Source organism: Pteropus alecto, unplaced genomic scaffold (genome assembly GCF_000325575.1).
Source record: "Pteropus alecto unplaced genomic scaffold, ASM32557v1 scaffold17, whole genome shotgun sequence".
NCBI classification, from domain to species: domain Eukaryota; kingdom Metazoa; phylum Chordata; class Mammalia; order Chiroptera; family Pteropodidae; genus Pteropus; species Pteropus alecto.
In genome coordinates, this window is record NW_006440645.1 from 4,729,725 (window position 1) to 4,735,910 (window position 6,186).

General features: G+C 41.3%; 1 non-coding gene across 1 annotated transcript; it reads right to left on the reverse strand.

The window, feature by feature from the left end:
* Positions 1-1,396: 1,396 nt before the first annotated feature.
* On the reverse strand, positions 1,397-1,515 carry LOC112484651. Its single transcript, XR_003048101.1, has one exon. It is a non-coding gene; the product is annotated as a 5S ribosomal RNA (ribosomal RNA).
* Between the last annotated feature and the right edge of the window lie 4,671 nt (positions 1,516-6,186).

The following is a 6,186-nucleotide window of genomic DNA, read 5'->3' on the forward strand; positions in this document are numbered from 1 at the left end:
AAATAAAAACTGAGCGTTATAAACTGAATGTTAGTGTTCCCCCAGATTCATATGTTAAATCCTAATGCCTAATGTGATGATAACTGACAGGAGGGTTTTTTGGGGGGCGATTAGGTCGGGAGGGTGGAGCCTCATGAGTGGGGTGAGTGTGCTTATACAAGAGACCCCAGAGAGTTCCTTTCGCCCCTTCTGCCATGAGGATGGCCAGATATGAACTAGGACGCCGGCTCTCAGCAGACACCAACAGAGCTGGTGCTTTGACCTTGAACTTCCAAACCTCCAGAACCGTAAGAAACAAATTTACTGTTGCTTATAAGCCTCCCGGTCTGCGGTATTTTGTTAGACCGGTCCAGACAGGACTAAGACCCCAAGAAACTAAGGAGGAGGGAATAATTTTATGTTTTATTTAAGAATGGATAACTTTTTTTTTTTCCCCAATCTTAAAACAATACAGATATGTTTTGTCTTTGGACCTGTACCTCCTTGCTTTGGGGACGGAGATGGGTGGGTGGGTAGAAAGGTGCAAGTTTTAAAGTTAATGTCTTTCATACAAATGAATAATATACTAACTTTGTTGACCTGCAACCACACTGTATTTAATAAAATTATAAAGTTAAGAGTTGGATCCATGCTTGATGGCAGTTGGGGGAGTAGAGAGATCAATCCTTGGTCTTTCTAGCCTAGCGATGACCGTGAAAGGGCTCATGCAGATTCATGATTTGAGTTTGTACTGTACTATATCGTATGGTCCGTATATGGTGACTTGCCTTTGCTTTGTTGCTAACGCCAACTTGAAGCAAGGGTCTAAGATCACGCTCATGGCTGGCCCATCAGTAAATAATAATACCGAATTTCTTTCATGTGTCAAACACTACACAAGGAACCGTGAAGCATCCACAGTTAGATGGTGTGCTTCATGGGAGTGGGACTCTTCCTCATTCACTTTTGAATCTCCACCTTCTGGAACTGTGTCTGACTTCTGGCACTGTTGGCCCTCAAAGTATGATCGACTGAATGAATAGGCACTGCTCTACAGAGGCCTCCAATCTAACTGAGTGAGACAAGACCGATTTACAGAAAACAATGAATAAAGACGATAGTATGACATCTAATAAATATTATTTTAAAACACAGCTCCCCAGGTAATTCTTGGAGAAGCCAGGTTTAGATTCCCTGGTCCAGTTCAGAGGTTCTCAAATGTATTTGCTAAGAGCACCGCTTTTGACCAAATAATGTGACCTGAAAGTCAGTATACAACAGGTTAACATGCAGGCACCCCACCTGAAGAGAGAGGGATGGTGGGGGCTTTCTTCCTCCCCACCTCCTTAGCCTTTCCCCTCCTCCTGTTCCAGAACCTCCTTAGAAGTTTCTTTCTTTCTTTTTTTTTTTTTTTTAACGCCTACAGCACCTGGTCTTCCTAGGTGGTCTCCCACCCAAGTACTAACCAGGCCCGACCCTGCTTAGCTTCCGAGATCAGACAGGATCGGACATGTTCAGAGTGGCATGGCCGTAGACTAGAATAGTTTTAAAATGATTTTAATGACCAGACGAGTTGTCACCCATAGAGAGCCTGCAGGAGACCTGTACATTTTTTAAAATGATATGCGTGTGTGTGCGTGTGTGTGTGTGTGAATGAGTGTGAGTATGAGTGAGTGTGTGTGTGTGTGAGTAAGTGTGTGTGATTTTTTTGTAGGGAACAGTCCAGGGTTTTTTCAGATCACCAAAGAATCTCTGTCTCAGTAAAGGGATAAGACCCGCTGCCCCGCCTACAGAGAAGGCACTTTATTTTCTATGCATAATCTCTTCTTTGAGGCAATTAGTGAAGATTGGATGATTTATAACCAATATAAGCATAGGTTTTTAAATGCTGCTCCTTGTCACTTAAAAACTAGAGGGGGGCCATTAAATGATTTCACCTGAATTATCATCACACAGCAGACAAATGGCAATTACTTCGCCATCTTTTCTGTGGCTGTAGTTAGTACAGAAACTTTGTTCGTAAAAACAAAATCTCCTTGAATCTCCGGTTTCCCAATCACCCTCTACTACCAAAAAAGAAATACGGTTTTAAGACCTTTTCATGACAAGGGCAAGAAACCCTCACCGACTCCTACAACTCTGCATCCAGTTGGCTTTAACCTGCATCCAGCCTGGTCTTTCTCGCCTGCTGCTTTATGTAAACTTACTTTCCCAGAGACCACCTATCACTTTTCTACCAGAATGTAAGTTGCTTTACCTAATTTTCTTCTCATTGAATGGAGACCACAACCCGACAGAGCGTTTTTATGGCGGCCTGTCACACTTGTGAAGAATTTCAGGAAGACTTTATCCAGTTTTCTGGCTTAGCTTCCTTTCATCCGGCAGACCCAACAGTTACCATTTTCTGACCTCCGTCCATAATCGATAGATTTAAAATAGCTTAACTCGTGTTGCTGATATTTTGTAAATGCATCCTTTGGGCTTTTACACATGTGTTAAAAAAAAAAAAAGCAAAAACATTTACACAATACAGTGCAACATGTTATTCTAATACAACATAACAGAACTGAATGGTTTTGTTTCTGGTTTCTTTGACCTTACCTTTCACGAGCTCCCTTTCCAGAAAGGAGAGTTTCTTTTGAAAACATAGAAAGCTCAGCTCCTTCCTTAGGCATTAATCTTATCAGTGAGAGGCCTTGAAGTTACATCCTAGTGCATGTGCAGACTCAGAAAGGACATCTGTCCTCCTCTTGGATGCCCTGCTGCTGTCTACCTACCCACCTACATACCTACCTACCTACCTACCTACCTACCTACCTATCTCATCTGTCTGGATCTATCTCTCTGTGTTGTTACCCGCAAAATTCTCCTTTTCACCATGAGAGATTCAGGTGTTCGTATCAGTGGAGTAGTAAATTATCTTACATCCTGAGTGTCTAGAGTGGTGGGAACTGAATACACAGGAAACACATCAAAAACCCCTCAAACTCCCTGCATTAGAAACCAATCATCAGTGAGATAGACGGGGAGAAGGAAAGGCAGATGTACTTAGATGAGCCCCTAAAATAAAGTATCAGGCCTTGATCGATTGCTAATATGTTTATAGCAAAACGCATCTTTTAATTTTTTTTATTGAGGATGCTGTCAGTTATTTGGCAGCCCTGCACTGACTTGGCCCTGGTTCGATTGAACGGCTTTGCTAGTGCCTCACTTAGGCGGATTCAAGCAGATAGAATGTAAACCAGAGAAATAATGACTCGCTTGCCTCGTCTCACAGAACGAGGTGACAGGACTGGGCTGTGCCAACACCAGGCCTCTTTTTCTCGCCTCATTATAAGCTGCGAAGTGGCAATGTGAATGTCCAGACAAGGACGGGTATGTCCTGGGTCTGTTCCTTTGCAAACTCTTCACAGTTTACGTAGCTGGAGAGACTTCACGCCTTGGCAAGGGCACAGGTTTTATCTGTGAGTTTGCCTTCCTAGACCTGCCGGCGGTTCCATCATGGATGACCTGCATTGTCTCTCTGCCTCTGCGCAGTCTCGATGTTTTATCCCGTATTTCATCTTTCATCGCATGAGAAATTAATCTTTCACATGCCCACCAGGATTTCTGAAAGAACACAAGGAAGGGAGCTCTTCTGCATTTCTCCCGTCCTCCCTGATCTTCCCTTCGACGTTCCTCCTCGAAGAATGTAAGTTACTGAATTCTTTCAGGATTTGAGCGTTCGCTACTGAAAACGCCAGGCCACGTACTTTGTGAGCATGGGTGAGGGATGATGAGATCGCAAATCCTCGTGAAGGCTGCGAAACACGTAAACAGAGCACACACGCTCTCCGAGCTCCTTCCAGATCATTTTCCGCTAGACACACTGTCCTTGCCTCACGTCCTCAGTACGTTGGTCAACAGCGGGATCAAAGTCACCTTGAGGAGAAATTGTAGAAATCATTAAGCATCAATAAGGATTATTTACGGACTGAGAGGGATCTCTCTGTTTTAATAGCTAGTTTTTGAGTCACTTTAATATCTAAGGGTCAAGCTTTTCTTCATCTGGTGATATTTTAGGAAAATCTAGTTGAGAAATTCAATAACGAATATGCTCTGGGCCAGATAGATTTGCTTTGCAAATATTCTAACATATTTATCTGAATTCCTGTTGATATGTATCCAGACCTCACAGTTTAAAACTTGATGATATGCTCTGTATAGTTAATTTTTATAAAATGTGTTTCAATAATTTGGTTAGAAAGTTTTAATTCCTTATCCATCTTTTATTCCGCCATAAGGTTTAATGTTTCTGGCCTCATTATTCTGAAGGACCTGGATTTTGGGCAGAGGTTGGCGTCTAACTTTCCAAAACACTCTCGTGAACCTGAAGATCAAATCCTTGAACACCTATAACTCTTTGGACCAAAGCAGCCATTTTTTTTTTTTTCTGTAAAATATACCCCGTAAGTCTTATTTCACTCACAGTAATGAATTATCTGGATTTTCTATACTCAGCAATTAGAAGCAGAATAAAGGATGATAGGAAAAAGGGATTTTTTGAAGAAGAAAAATGAGGGTAGTGATTATCGACCTAAATGTGTTCTCTGGGCTTTGGGGTGAAGGATTCAAGCTGTTCTAAGCACCAAAGTTGTCCCTGAGAGGAATAGTGTATTATAACACAGGGCGATATTTCATTTTCATAATAAATGATCTTGAATTTACCGAAAAATTTGTTTTTATATTCTATTTTTATATTTAGATAAAATTCAAAACAAAAATGTTAATACTTGAAGAGTAAATTTTAGTTATTTGGCAAATTATCTTTTATGTGGTAACTTATCTCAATGTTAATAAGTGACTGAATTAATCGATTAGTTCAGAATGACATTAGATGCTTATTTCTTAGCTAAAATGATCATTTCTCTCCTCGGGTTTCTAAGGTGGCTTCTGGGTATCTTGTGTGTAGACCTGGCTTACCTTTCATTTCCTGAGTGGGCTGTAATAGTCGCCCAATAAGATGGCTAATTGGTTCACACCTACTTTCCCATTGGCTGTTGCCATCATCCCTCTTTAAGCTATGTTTTCATGGAGGCTTTCTCATTTTCCTAGACTACACCACAGTGATTGGTCTAGGGGCTAGCCATGTGACCAAGGACAGTCCAATCAGAGTCTTTCCCCAGGATTTTGTCTATTCTCTAGCCGTCGCAGAAACTACCAGGCAGAAATGACAGGTCACATTAAAAGGACCTGAGAGCATTGGATGGTGATTTAGTTCCTAGGGCTAGACTCCAGCCTTGACCCTCTAGAAGTTTGCTTCAATAAGCCAAAGAATTCCCTGAGCAACTTCATGCGTGGTTCTGTTTTTGCAGCCAAGAATCCTAGTTAATTCATATGTAAGTGTTAGGCACATCATTTCTTATATTTATAAACCTGGATTGTGGGTGACGGTATTCTTATTCCATAATTGAGAAGTAGGGCCTCAAACAGAAAGTAACTCGTGCGTGGTCACGTGGCTATTAAGTGTCAGAGACGGTTGTTACACCAGCCTCGTTGACTTTGAAGCTCATCTTTAAAAAATAGTTTTATCGTAGTACATTTTAAAAAATTGTGGGAAAATATGCGTAACATAAAACTTACCATTTTAACCACTTCATAAATGTACAGTCCAGTGGCATTAAGTACGTTCACATTGTTGTGCTATCGTCACCACCGTCCATCTCCAGAAGCCTTCATCGTCCCAAACTGAAACTCTGTACCTATTAAACAAGAACTTCTCCTCTCTTTTTACCCCAACCCCTGGTAACCATTCTTCTACATTCTGTCTCAACGAATTTGACTATTCTAGGTACCTCAGATAAGTGGAATTGTACGATATCTGTCCTTTTCCTTCACGTAGTGTTATGTCTTCAGAGTTCCTTCATGCTGTGGCATGCGACAGAATTTCCTTTCCTTTTAAGACTGAATAATATTCTATTGTGTGTTTATACTAAACGTCCATTGATGGACGTTTGGGTTGTTTTCCACCTTTTGGCTATTGTGAATAACGCTGGTACGAATACGGACGTACAGTGTTCTGTGCGAGTCCTTGCTTTCATTTCCTTTGGGTAGATACCCCGAAGTGGAATAGTTGGATCGTACGGTAGTTCTGTATTTAATTTTTTGAGGAACTTCCATACTTTTTTCTGTAATGGCTGATCCATTTTACATTCTCACCAACAGTAC